The following is a 14,625-nucleotide window of genomic DNA, read 5'->3' as shown; positions in this document are numbered from 1 at the left end:
CGCCTGCTGTACAAACTCTAGTCCCACAACTCGCCGCTCACCCATCTCGTCCCAATATAGTGGAGAATGACATTTTCTACCGTATAGAGCTTCAAATGGTGCCATTCTGATACTGGATTGGTAACTATTATTATATGTGAACTTTACCAACGGCATGAACTGAGTCCAATTACCCCCAAAATCTAATACGCATGCCTAGAGCATATCTTCTAGTATCTGTATCGTCCTCTCAATCTGCCCATCTGACTGAGGATGGAATACTGTGCTAAACGATAGCCGAGACCCTAAAACTTCCTATAAGCTTCTCCAGAATCGTGACGTGAAACGTGAGTCTCGATCTAACACTATGGACAGAGGCACTCCGTGAGAACAGACTATCTCTTGAATGTAAATCTCCGCCAAACGGTTAAAGGGAGTAGCTGATCTTGATAGGGAGGAAATGGGCGGTCTTAGTCAACCGATCTACAATCACCCAAATTGCATTTTGGCCATGCGATGTTGACGGCAGCCCTGAGACAAAATCCATGAATATATGATCCCACTTCCACTCTAGGATAAATAGCAGCTGCAACTGACCCGCTGGCCTCTGGTGCTCAGCTTTTACCTGTTGGCACGTCAAGCACTGGGCTACATACTCGACAATCTCTCTCTTCATACCACTCGACCAATAAAACTCTCGCAGATCCCTGTACATATTCGTACTATCAGGGTGAACTGTGTATAAAGATTTGTGAGCCTCCTCTAAGATGGTCTTCCTGATGTCAGCATCAGCAGGAACACACAATCTGGAACGAAACCGTAAAGCCGTGTCATCTGAAATGTAGAAATGCTCTCCCTGACCAGTCTGTACTCTATCTATCACCTCTGCTAATTCTGAATCTTCTTTTTGAGCAAATTTAATTCTTTCCTGTAAAGTTGGCTGTACCACTAAACTGGTAGTACATACGGGAGGATCACTCTCTACCAACTCTATGCCGAGTCTCTCCAGATCCATCATGATCAGACACTGATCTCCATAGCTACTACCATTAATCTCGCAGACTTCTTGCTCAATGCATCAGCTACCACGTTTGCTTTGCCTGGGTGGTAACTGATAGTACAATCAAAATCCTTAATCAACTCTAATCACCTTCTTTGTCTTATATTCAATTCCTTCTGAGTGAAGAAATACTTTAAACTCTTGTGGTCGAAGAAAATCTCACACTGCTTGCCATACAGGTAATGCCTCCAAATTTTTAATGTGTGTACCACTAGAGCCAACTCAATATCATGAGTAGGGTAGTTCTTTTCGTATTCTTTCAACTGTCTGGACACATACACTACTACCCTGCCATGCTGCATCAATACACAACCAAGTACCTTCAAAGACGCATCACTATAAATAGTATAACCCTTACCCCCCGATGGGATGATCAGCACTGGTGCGGTGACTAGCCTCTGTTTCAATTCCTGAAAACTCTGCTCATAGCTATCGTCCCCATCAAATCTTGCATTCTTCCTGGTCAATCATGTCAGAGGCCCTGATAAAGCTGAGAATCCTATGACGAAATGACTAAAATAACCAGCTAACACCAAGAAACTCCTGATCTCCTGGACGTTCCTCGGTCTAGCCCAATTCACTATTGCATCAATCTTACTGGGATCCACAGAAATTCTGTCTACTGAGATAACATGCCCTAAAAACACAACTTTCTCAAGTTAGAAGTCATATTTATTGAATTTGGCATACAACTTCTTCTCCCTAAGCATTTGTAAGACTTGCCTCAAATGTATCTTGTGCTCCTCATAGCTCATTGAATAGACCAGTATATCATCAATTAAAACAACAACAAACTGATCTAAATATAGATGAAAAATCCTATTATTCAAATCTATAAATATTGTAAGAGCATTCGTTAGACCAAATGGCATAACAAGGAACTCGTAATGCCCATATCTGGTCATGAAAGCCGTCTTTGATACATCTTCTACTCTTGCCTTTACTTGATGGTAGCCTGACCTGAGGTCGATCTTAGAATATATCTGTGTATCCTGGAGCTGAAAAAAAAATCATTGATACAAGGTAGAAGATACTTATTCTTGATAGTGACTTTATTAATCTCCCTGTAATCTATACACATCCTCAAAGACCTATCCTTTTTCTTCACAAATAGTACTAGAGCTCCCCACGGACATACACTAGTTCGTATGAAGCCCTTATCAAGCAAATCCTGCAACTGATCTTTTAATTCTGCCAACTCTGCCGGCGCCATTCGATACGATACTTTAGAGATTGGTGTCGTACTTGGAAGTAGATCAATAGGAAAATCTACCTCATGATCAGGTGGCAAACCCGATAATTCATCTGGAAACAAATCGGTAAACTCCTTTACTACTGGCGTACTGGTGAGCTTCACTTTATTCCCTATTGCTTCCTTTACGGAGGCCACAAATCCCTGACAACCGCTCAATAGTAATCTCCTCGCCTGAATAGCTGAGACCATATGAGGTAAAGATTGCACTCGTGACCCTGTAAATCTGAATTTTGGTTTTCCTGGAGGTCTAAAAAACACTTCCATCGCATGACAATCTATAATGGCAGAATTAGTTGCTAGCTAATCCATGCCGAAGATGATATCAAACCCATGCATATCCAGTACCACTAAGTCAGCAGATAAAATTCTCCCCTGAACATCAACTGGACAACCATGGAGCATCCTACTACTTCTCACCCTTGACCCGATCGGTGTTGCCACTAATAATTCAACATCTAGAAATTGTGTGTCTGCCCCACATAATTTAACACACCCTGAAGATACGAACGAGTGTGTGGCACCTGAATCAAATAATGTAATAACTTAAAATAAAAACATATTAACCGTACTTGTCACCACGTCGCCAGCCGCCTCAGCATCGCTCGATGTCAAAGAGAAAACCTTGGCTAGGACCATAGTCCCCTGCTGGCCTCCACGTGGCACCTGGTAACCTCCTCAAGCAGGTCTAGGAGCAAGAGCAGCACCAATCTGAGTCTGACATTCCCTCATCACATGCCCTGGCTCCCCACACCGATAGCAAACACCTCGCCCGGCACGACACTCCCCCGGGTGTCTCTTCCCACAAGACAGGCACATTGGAAGTGGCTGCATACCCTGGAATCCACAATTCCCTATCACCTGCCTCCGGTCTCTGTAATAGCCACCCCTTTTCCATGAACCACGGCCGACTCCTTGCTGAGAACCAAAAGGTGTGGATCTCTTCTTCTGCCTCTGCTCCTCAACCTCCAATCACTCCCCAACCTCTGCTATAGTGGCCCTATCTACCAGCTCAGCAAAATCCCGCAACTTTAGAATCGACACCTGCTTATATATTTCTCTCCTTAGACCTCTCTCAAACTGTCGTACCTTCTTTGCTTCATCTGGTATGATGTACGAGGCTAAGCGAGATAATTCGATGAAACTCGCCGCGTACTGCTGTACGGTCTGCTGTCCCTGCTTCAGATTTAAGAACTCTTCTATCTTAACTTCCCTGGACGAGGCTGCAAAATACTTGTCAAAGAATGTCTCCTTAAACCGCTCTCATGTCATCTCCACAGGTATCGCCCTTTGCTGTTCCAAGAGTTTCACCACCGTCCACCACCTCTCAACCTCTCCAGTCAATTTGTAGGTAGCAAACAACACCCTCTACTCCTCTGAATACTGCAGCACTGCAAATGTTTTCTTTATCTCTTGCACCCAGTTTTCAGCAACTGTAGGATCGGTTCCTCCTGAGAAAGCTGGAAGATTCATCTTTATGAATTTCTCTATCGTGCTACTGTGGCCTGCCAACGGACCACCCTGTTCCCTCAAACTCCTGGCAATTTCGGCCATAACCTGCTATGCCACGCTGCATAAGACTGCATCTAAATCACTACCCGAAGCGCCTGAGGGTGTCGCACCCTCATTCCCACTGGCATGGGCACTACTACCACCAGGGTCCATCCTGCAAAAAATAAAGAACTTAACTCAGAACCCCGTCACTATACATATCACCCAACCAATATAGTATATACTCCCAATTAATTCATCTCTCCTGATCTTAATTCAAGGTTCAATTCTGTAACCTAGATACCTAACCTGACGATAGTTTACCATGACTTTCCTAAAATCGTCACCCCAAGAAAATCACACAAACCACCACGGAAGTCTTGCATCCAAACTACAAAACTAGACCTCAAATTCCCTTATCCTATACTCTGGTATTATTACTGCTGCATCTAGAGTCTACAGAACCTAGTATCTTAGGCTCTGATACCAAACTGTAACGACCTGCTTATCTTATCATTTAATAAACATACTAAATAAAATAGTCAACCCAAACTCGTGGGTAACGGGGAGACCTGTCATACACAGCGGAACCTAAGCAGCAGTAAATGTAAATCACATTCTTATGACCATAAAATATAAAATACTAGAGCCAACTACAATCCACAGTGATACTGTATTAATATACAACCTCAAAATATCAAAATACATCTAGGATCTCACAATAAAAATCTCTTGATCCTAGTACAAGACTTACCCTCCTAATGGAATAACACAACAGACTCAACGGCGACCACAACCCGTCGGTCCTTCTAGCTTTCCTGAAAATCATTTAATGTTCGGGAGGTGAGACACTTCTCATTAATAGAAAATAAACTAAACACAACTGTGTGGCAACATGAATATTTGATGCAATTAAAAATATGCAATACATTTCATATATCTGAAACATTCATCATAACATATTAAAAATAATCAAATACTTTCGTATTTTCTAATACATCATATAGTTAATAAAATGTCTGGTATAACTGATAATACTAAAAACATACCCAAGATGAATAGCTAGTTGATGTCATGTATTACCCCCCATGACGGGTTGTGCAACCTAAAGGCGGGACCTGACAATGGCTGGCCGACCATTATCGAGTCAAAAATGTTTGTAAGTATGATGGGCCCTCCACAACGTGGTCCGGAGTGCCAGGTGGACGTCTATAACTCTACACTAAAAGTCATATCGACTATCCATCTCCCACCCCCTTGTGGGGTGGTTAGCACAAGTCTGAACATAGATTTCTGATCTATATAGCTACGGTATCCTGCTCCTGAAACTGAACTAAACTAACATCCGGGTTTTGATAACATATAGTACATGATAATGTATCATTTGACATTAATGGATTCATAGCATTTCTATACTTTCATAAATACGGCCTTGCGCTGAACATTTCGTAAATACTGCCTTGCGTTGAACATAAAACATACACGACCTTGCGCCGAAAATCTTATACATACCATTCTGAGTAAATAAGTCATTTATCATGTATTTCAAAATCATCATATACTGCATTATTTCATAATTCCTAAAAACATGCTTATTCGTAAAATTTCCATAATATAATACATGTCATGTAAAAATAATATTCATGCCACACGATGCTGAATAACATCATACATTTCATTCTAAAATCGTAATTCCTGTATAACAGTAGTATTTTCCCAAATATGCATTTACTCAATAATATTCAGACATAATGCATGTTTTTCTAAAAATTACTTTACTAATAAATAATAGTAATTTACGTGAAAAATAACTGCTTTAATTTATTCCCTTACCTGACACTGAGAAAAACCCCCTAAAAACGCTTGTCTTGCACCCGCAGGGTTCCCCGTTCACACCCTAAAAATAACAATTCTCAAAACTAAATTTCAGTATTTTTATGTGAATATCATTTCCTATAACTATAGTAAGACCAAATTTGGCATAAAAAGCCTTACCCCATGATTACGCGCTTAAATTGTGTAATTAGGTGCTTTAATTAATGTAGTGCAAATGATATTTTGTATTTAAATGCCTAATTACTCTCAATATTCTAACATTGTATTTTATTTATAAAATTTGGGTTTTATTGAGTAATGTATGAAATTTTGGTGTTTTTTATTGTAGAGCAACTATTGGAAGCTAAAAAACTGACGGTACTTTGAAATCTTTGCGTAACTCTCTCATCTAACCTCTGATTCAGATGATTCAAGATGCCGTAGAAAGATAAGAAAACAATCTACAATTTTTGTGTTTTGTGTTTTGCAAAATACTGGCAGCATCAAGGCCGAAATCAGACGTGAAGTTAGCATACGCCATTTTATGGATTATTTCGACAATTCTTCGTAATCTTGGCGTAACTTTCTTATACGAGCTCCGATCGAGACGATTCAAAATTATGGGAAAAGCTAAAAAAGATCTCTACATCTTTTGTGTTTTAAGCTTTGTTACGAGCTGTAAGAGGGTCGAAAGTGGGCTTGAAAGAGGAGGGCAGTTCATATACCTTTGAAAAAAAAAAGAAAATAAAAAAATCAAAAAATGAGATGTAACCCAGCCATGCAGCCGGGTCATCTCAGAAGGGCAGTGTGCACTGGGTACATAGAAAGGAAAGACAAAAGAATGGAAAGAAAAAAAAAGAAAGGAAAGAAAAGCAAAGAAAGAAAGGACAAAAGGAAAGTAAGGATTGAAAAAGGAAAAGAGGAGGGTTTCCTTGGGAGGGTGCCATGTGCAAGAAGAGAGGAGGAGAGAGCAGCGTGCACTGGGGGCTGAAGGGGGAGAGGCCACACCATAGGAGAAGAAGAGAATGTTTTTTTTTTTTGGAGACGCACAAGGGAGGCCAAACCACATCGAGTTTCTTGGAAAAATTATTTTTTGGGAGCTTTCTTGTGGTTTTCTTTTGGGGGTACTGCGAAGATACACACACAGCCAGCAAAGGAGAGTTGGAAGCACGCAAAAATCATATCTTTTCAGAATCGAAAGGCGGCGAACAATGGCGGTGTTCAAGGTGTTCGTGACGCGCGACGGCGGTGCGGCGAGTGTTGATCTTTCCCGTACGCTCCAAATTGAAGAAAATATGGTGAAATCTATTATGTTGGATTTAATTTTCGGAATGAACTAAATTTTTGAATTCTAGGAAAACAATGTAGTCAGTTTCGAACTATGCTTGCTCTTTGATGCTAATCTGAAGTAGTTTTTATTAATGTTTGTTTGAATTATTCTGTGCCTAATGCTTTTAATTAACTGGCCATTAATTAAATGATTTTAGTCTTGTGATTTGCTACCGAAAGGGGGGATTATAGGATAGATCTTGGATAATTCAGCGTAGGTAAATATAGAGATCGAAAGACTTGTATGAACCTATGTAGCATTAAAAATCGAGGGTCTTACTGCATTCTTGCGTTATTAAGTTGCATACTCTTATGTTAAATAATAAACAAGAATAGGTTCTGATTGACTATCGAAATAGGCTTTTGGAAAAATTGGCAATTTGCTAACAAACAGAGAAAACGAAATTTAATTAGCTAAATGAGTAAAGCATAGTGAGAAACTCGGTGAAATCGGTTTCCTAGAAGTTTTCACCATCATCAATTTGACACGCGGTATCCAGTTTTAAATTCTCCTGAATAGTTTATTTAAAGTAGCTTTGTTTAAATTTTGCAGTCTAAAATTGTTAATTTTTCTAAATAAAATCAAGGTTAGTAAAATTTCAGTACTTGGTAAAATTAAGACATCAATCCCTGAGGACGATACTCTACACATCACTATATTATAAAACTATGATACTGTGCACTTGCAGTTTGCACCGGTCAAGTTTTTTGGCGCCGTTGCCGGGGGTTGAGTTTATCTTATTTTTGCCAATATCGATACAAAGTAATCTTGGTTTTAATTTAGAATTCTCTTCTTATATTTTTATTTATTTATTTTCTTTATTTTATTTTATTATTATTTTCTTTGTATTTCTGGTGTGTGTTTTTTTTTTTTTTTTTTTATGTTGGATGCGCCGGGCTAGAACACGCGACATTATTCCTTTTGATCCGGAGATTGAAAGAACGCTCAGAGCACTAAGAAAAAAAAGGGTATTAGCCATGGAGAACGGACAAGATAATGCACAGCCATGCGCCTTGAAGGATTATGTGCGACCAGTTGTGAATGACAATTATTCGGGTATCAGACGCTAGCCCATTAATGCCAACAATTTTGAGCTCAAACCCGCATTAATCAGCATGGTGCAGCAGGCCCAATTCAGTGGATCGCCACTTGATGATCCCAATATCCATCTGGCGATGTTTTTGGAGATTTGTGATACTGTGAAGATCAATGGTGTTACTGAAGACACCATTAGACTAAGATTATTCCCTTTCTCTTTGAGGGACAAAGCAAGAGGTTGGCTACAGTCGCTACAACCTGGGAGTATTACTAGTTGGCAGGACATGGCTGAAAAATTTCTGGCTAAATTCTTTCCACCTGCAAAAACAGCTCAACTCAGGAGTAAGATTGGTCAATTCAAACAACATGATTTTGAATCACTTTATGAAGCATGGGAAAGGTATAAAGATTTGATTTGACGCTGCCCACAACATGGATTGCCTGATTGGTTGCAAATTCAAATGTTCTATAATGGGTTAAATGGGCAAACGCGGACTTTAGTTGATGCTGCATCTGGAGGAACTTGATGTCAAAGACACCTGAGGGTGCTACTGCTCTTTTGATAGAAATGGCCTCAAATAACTATCAATGGCCAACTGAAAGAACTATGGCTAAGAAAGTTGCTGGAATTCATGAATTGGAGCCGTTTGCTGCACTTTCAGCTCAAGTTGCTTCTTTGTCTCATCAGATTTCATCTTTGACAACCCAGAGGATACCACAAGGTGCAGAATATGTGGCAGCTACAAGTAGGACAGATCCGAGCATTGGAGCGAGTCAAGAACAGGTTCAATACATCAATAATCGGAACTACAATTATCGTGGTGATCCTTTGCCACAATATTACCATTCAGGGCTTCGAAATCATGAGAATTTGTCTTATGGAAATACAAGGAATGTGCTGCAACCTCCTGCAGAATTTGAGAGTCATCAAGGTGAGAAGAAGATGTCACTTGAGGATGCCATGATGTCATTTGTTGAGGAGACAAAAGCAAGGTTTAAAAAGACTGATTCACGGCTAGACAACATCGAGACTCATTGCAACAATATGGGAGCCACTATGAAGAATCTTGAAATGCAAATTGGGCAACTGGCCACGACTATAAATTCTCAACAGAGAGGAACTTTTCCTAGCAACACAGAAGTGAATCCTAAGGAACAATGCAATGTCATCACACTTAGGAGTGGAAGAGAAATTGAGAAGTCACCAGCAAAGGAAACCATGTCCACACCTACAGCGAAAAATAATGGCCAAGGCAAGAATAAAGTGGAAGAAGACGAGATGGTGGATGACACACCAAGAGAGACTGACACGTCACCAACAATTTCATTTCCTGACAACCCTCTTATTCTCTCTACTCCACTTCCAAATCCTCAACGTTTTCAAAAACAAAAATTAGATAAGCAATTTTCTAAGTTTTTGGATATTTTTAAGAAAATTCACATAAATATTCCTCTTACAGATGCCTTGGAACAAATGCCAAACTATGTCAAATTCTTGAAGGATATCATTTCAGAGAAAAGAAGGTTGGAGGAGTTCGAAACAGTGAAGCTTACCGAGGAGTGTAGTGCTATTCTTCAAAAGAAATTGCCTCAAAAATTAAAAGATCCAGGGAGTTTTACTTTGCCTTGCACTATTGGAAATTTATTTTTTGATAAAATTTTATGTGATCTTGGTGCTAGTATTAATCTTATGCCACTTTCTGTTTGTAGGAAATTGGGACTTGGAGAGATGAAACAAACAACCATTTCGTTGCAACTAGTAGACCGATCCATCAAGTATCCACGTGGAATCATAGAAGATGTATTGGTAAAAGTGGATAAAATTATTTTTCCTGCTGATTTTGTGGTGTTAGATATGGAGGAAGACCAAGAAGTCCCGTTAATTCTTGGCCGACCATTCTTGGCCACTGGAAGGGCTTTAATTGATGTTCAAAAGGGTGAGTTAACATTGAGAGTGGATAAGGAAGAGGTTATGTTCAACATCTACCAAGACATGAGATTCCCAGAAGATCCAAGCACTTGCTTTCGGGTAGATGTCATTCAGCAAGGTGTAGAAAAAGTCTTTCAAAAAGATGTACAAGTTGATCACCTAGAACGATCCTTGCAGCAGATTACGACACAGCAGCGTGTGGGGAGGCTAGAACCTATGGTAGCAAGGACGGATTCTGTAATCTCTAAAGGAAAGATGCAACAACCTATATCTCTAGAGTTGAAACAATTCCCTGAGCATCTTCGCTATGCATTCTCTGGTGATGCGTATGAAAATGCAAAAATCTACAAAGAGCAGACGAAGAAGTGGCATGAAAAACAGATTCTTAGGTGTGAGTTTGCTCCAGGACAACAGGTTCTTCTCTTAAACTCACGATTAAAACTCTTCCCAGGGAATATATTCAGAGTTAATGGTCAGAGATTGAAGCACTATTATGGAGAACAAATGGAGAGGAACTGTGCATTTATTCCTCTTGGTGATCCTGGTTGATGAAGATTAAAACGTCTAGTCGGAGACGTTAAAACAAGCGCTTATGGGAGGCAACCCAAAGAGTTTTTCTTTTGTTTATTTCCTTTATCTTTATCATTTATTTATTTATCTATGCACTTTTGAATAATTTAGATTTTCGATGCAGGTTTATTTGGCAGGAGTACAGAGCTGAAAATTAAACTCCTCGACGGATTCACCAATAAGTCAGTGAAGTTTCTTTCTTTTCTTCAATCTTTCTCATTTTTGAATAAAATTGAAAAAAAAAAAAGTGTGAATATGGATGATTAGGCCATGCGTGACACTACTTATGACCTTCATATACTTGCATATAACCTAGGAGTACACACTGGGTCATTTATGTGTAGTTTCTATTTATATGGCTAAACTAGGAATCATAACTCATTGAAAGTTGATTGGTAGTGCAATTGTGTTAATCTGGCTATATAAAATTTTGTATTTACATGGTATCTTTTGAGGCTAAAAAATACACGTTCACGTGACTTGTAACACTCAGGGTTCTTTGTGAACACTGAGAAAGCGCCCGTGGAGACTTTGACACCTTGTGAGGTACTGTTGAGCCATTTATTGCTCTTTTGAGTTTTGACGTCAACTCAGAGTTCATGAAACTCAACTTTCCCTATTTTTTTCTGGATACTCTTTGCACACTAGTCTTGGTTTTTGAATTACTAGCCTAGAGGTGACATCTAGTGGGGAGATAAAAACTTAGGTCTTGTAGCCTACTCAAGATGTGAAGGTCGAACCACCCCTAGAAATAGACTTATTTCATGGACTCTTGTTCGAGCTTAATGCACATGGGTGGTATGAAAACAATAAAATAAGTGTTATGATTGTCCTAATTGACCATGAAAAGAAAGAAATTGAAAAATGAGCAGAAGAAAGAAAAAGAGAAAGAAATACCCTAGAAGAGGTGAAAGATTAATACCTGCTCCACACAACTTCAACAAAAGTCAAGGACAAGACGCGTGTTATCCACATATGAAGACTCTTCACCAGCCTAATGCCTCAGATGTATTCACGCCTAGTTTGTGAATAAGTTGATCTAGGGTGGTCTCGGTTGGACATGGCGAGTAGGTGAGAAGATGCTAAGGTGAAGGACCCGACACCTCCTAAATAGGCTTGATCCTTTTCAGACTAGTCCACTCCATACATTTAGCGTTTGTTCCTTGCAGTATATGGGATGTTTGATCATTACACTCTTCCTCACATACGATGAGTGAACCCATCCTTTTTGAGTGTTTTTGAGAGTATACCAGTTAGGCCGAGTCAAAGCGACAGTTCTTTAGGTGTCCACGGATATCCTAGGTGTAACGAGTCACACACATTAGACGTGCTTCAAGATTTTGCCTATGTATACTTGAATTTATATGACTACATTAACTCTGAATTGTGCTCGCTGGTTAATTTTACATGATTTTACTGTTCTTAATGGCTATATAATGATGAGATTTGCATGAATGACTTACTTCGGAGTTGCGTGAATTGGGTATGAATGAGTTTGTGTGCAATTTGGTGATATTCCTGTATGTGAAAGGGTATAGTTGTGTTGCCTGTGTATTCATTCATTGAAATTGGTATGACACCACCCTAAATTGCATTCACATTATTTGCTAGGGACTAGCAAAACTTTAGTTGGGGGGTGTGATTACGCGCTTAAATTGCGTAATTAGGTGCTTTAATTCATGTATTGCAAATGATATTTTGTATTTAAATGCCTAATTACTCTCAATATTCTAACATTGTGTTTTATTTATAAAATTTGGGTTTTATTGAGTAATGTATGAAATTTTGGTGTTTTTTATTGCAGAGCAACTATTGGAAGTTAAAAAACCGACGGTACTTTGAAATTTGTGCGTAACTCTCTCATCTAACCTCTGATTCAGATGATTCAAGATGCTATAGAAAGATAAGAAAACAATCGACAATTTTTGTGTTTTGTGTTTTGCAAAATACTGGCAGCATCAAGGCCGAAATCAGACGTGAAGTTAGCATACGCCGTTTTATGGATTATTTCGACAATTCTTTGTAATCTTGGCGTAACTTTCTCATACGAGCTCCGATTGAGACGATTCAAAATTCTGGAAAAATCTGAAAAAGATATCTACATCTTTTATGTTTTAAGCTTTGAGAGTTACGAGCTGTAAGAGGGTCGAAAGTGGGCTTGAAAGAGGAGGGCAGTTAATGTACCTTTGAAAAAAAAAAAGAAAAAAAAAAAATCAAAAAATGAGATGTGACCCAGCCATGCAGCCGGGTCATCTTAGAAGGGCAGTGTGCAATGGGTACATAGAAAGGAAAGACAAAAGAATGGAAAGAAAAAAAAAAAGAAAGGAAAGAAAAGCAAAGAAAGAAAGGACAAAAGGAAAGAAAGGATTGAAAAAGGAAAAGAGGAGGGTTTCCTTGGGAGGGTGCCATGTGCAAGAAGAGAGGAGGAGAGAGCAGCGTCCGCTGGGGGCTGAAGGGGGAGAGGCCGCACCATAGGAGAAGAAGAGAATTTTTTTTTTTTTTTTTTGGAGACGCACAAGGGAGGCCAAACCACATCGAGTTTCTTGGAAAAATTATTTTTTGGGAGCTTTCTTATGGTTTTCTTTTGGGGGTGTTGCGAAGATACACACACAGCCAGCAAAGGATAGTTGGAAGCACGTAAAAATAATATCTTTTCAGAATCGAAAGGCGGCGAACAACGGCGGTGTTCAGGGTGTTCGTGACGCGCGACGGCGGTGCGGCGAGTGTTGACCTTTCCCGTACGCTCCAAATTGAAGAAAATATGGTGAAATCTATTATGTTGGATTTAATTTTCAGAATGAACTAAATTTTTGAATTCTAGGAAAACGATGTAGCCAGTTTCGAACTATGCTTGCTCTTTGATGCTAATCTGAAGTAGTTTTTATTAATGTTTGTTTGAATTATTCTGTGCCTAATGCTTTTAATTAACTGGTCATTAATTAAATGATTTTAGTCTTGTGATTTGCTACCGAAAGGGGGGATTATAGGATAGAACTTGGATAATTCAGCGTAGGTAAATATAGAGATCGAAAGACTTGTATGAACCTACATAGCATTAAAAATCGAGGGTCTTACTGCATTCTTGCGTTATTAAGTTGCATACTCTTATGTTAAATATAATAAACAAGAATAGGTTCTGATTGACTATCAAAATAGGCTTTTGGAAAAATTGGCGATTTGCTAACAAACGGAGAAAATGAAATTTAATTAGCTAAATGAGTAAATCATAGTAAGAAACTCGGTGAAATCGGTTTCCTAGAAGTTTTCACCATCATCAATTTGACACGCGGTATCCAGTTTTAAATTCTCCTGAATAGTTTATTTAAAGTAGCTTTGTTTAAATTTTGCAGTATAAAATTGTTAATTTTTCTAAATAAAATCAAGGTTAGTAAAATTTCGGTACTTGGTAAAATTAATACATCAATCCCTAAGGACGATACTCTACACATCACTATATTATAAAACTACGATACTGTGCACTTGCAGTTTGCACCGGTCACCCTAACTCAAGGATGAATTTCAAATTTGCCTCGCCAACGATCCGCTCCGATAGACTTGAAGAGAACTTCCCAGGAGCGTCGTAATGGCTTCAGATCGTCGAACTAGCAAGAATCCAGCCCGATATCGTGGAGAGAAGGTAAGAGAGACGTTGAGTAGAGAGAGGGAGAAATTTGTGCGTCAAATTTTAGTCTGAAAATGAAGTTTAGGAAATTTATGCCATGCGCTTCATCGGTGAGTCACATCACCTCGTTGATGAGGTTAAGATGAAATTCGTTAACGAGCTCTCCCCTTTGTAGACGAAATTCAGAGGCCCAGAAAAAGAATCCTCTCGGTATCTTCTCGTCGACGAGCCACATCACCTCGTTGACGAGGTTAAGAGATAATTTGTCGACGAACTCTCCCCTTCGTCGACGAAATTCAGAGTTGCCCTTTGCGTTCGTCTACGAAGTCTGCTGCCACCTTCCATTTCCCTTTCTCTTTAATATTTAAATACCATTATTCTTCGGGTCATTATAGTCAAAATGTTGACTTCCTAGGAGGCTCGGTCGAGTGGGGCCAAATGAACTAACAGTTCAGTCGATCGGGCCGTGGTCAATTGGTTGACTCGATCCAGTGTCGGTTGACTGGGGGCAAAATAAACATGAAGGACCGATCGACCA

The 14,625-nt window shown here is 39.4% G+C and overlaps 1 non-coding gene across 1 annotated transcript; it reads right to left on the bottom strand.

The window, feature by feature from the left end:
* Positions 1-8,297: 8,297 nt before the first annotated feature.
* Positions 8,298-8,404, bottom strand: LOC131158954 (small nucleolar RNA R71). Its single transcript, XR_009137571.1, has one exon. It is a non-coding gene; the product is annotated as a small nucleolar RNA R71 (small nucleolar RNA).
* Between the last annotated feature and the right edge of the window lie 6,221 nt (positions 8,405-14,625).

This window comes from Malania oleifera, chromosome 6 (genome assembly GCF_029873635.1).
Source record: "Malania oleifera isolate guangnan ecotype guangnan chromosome 6, ASM2987363v1, whole genome shotgun sequence".
Taxonomy (NCBI): domain Eukaryota; kingdom Viridiplantae; phylum Streptophyta; class Magnoliopsida; order Santalales; family Ximeniaceae; genus Malania; species Malania oleifera.
The sequence above is the reverse complement of the archived record's forward strand: the minus strand, read 5'-3'. Positions and strand labels throughout refer to the sequence as shown.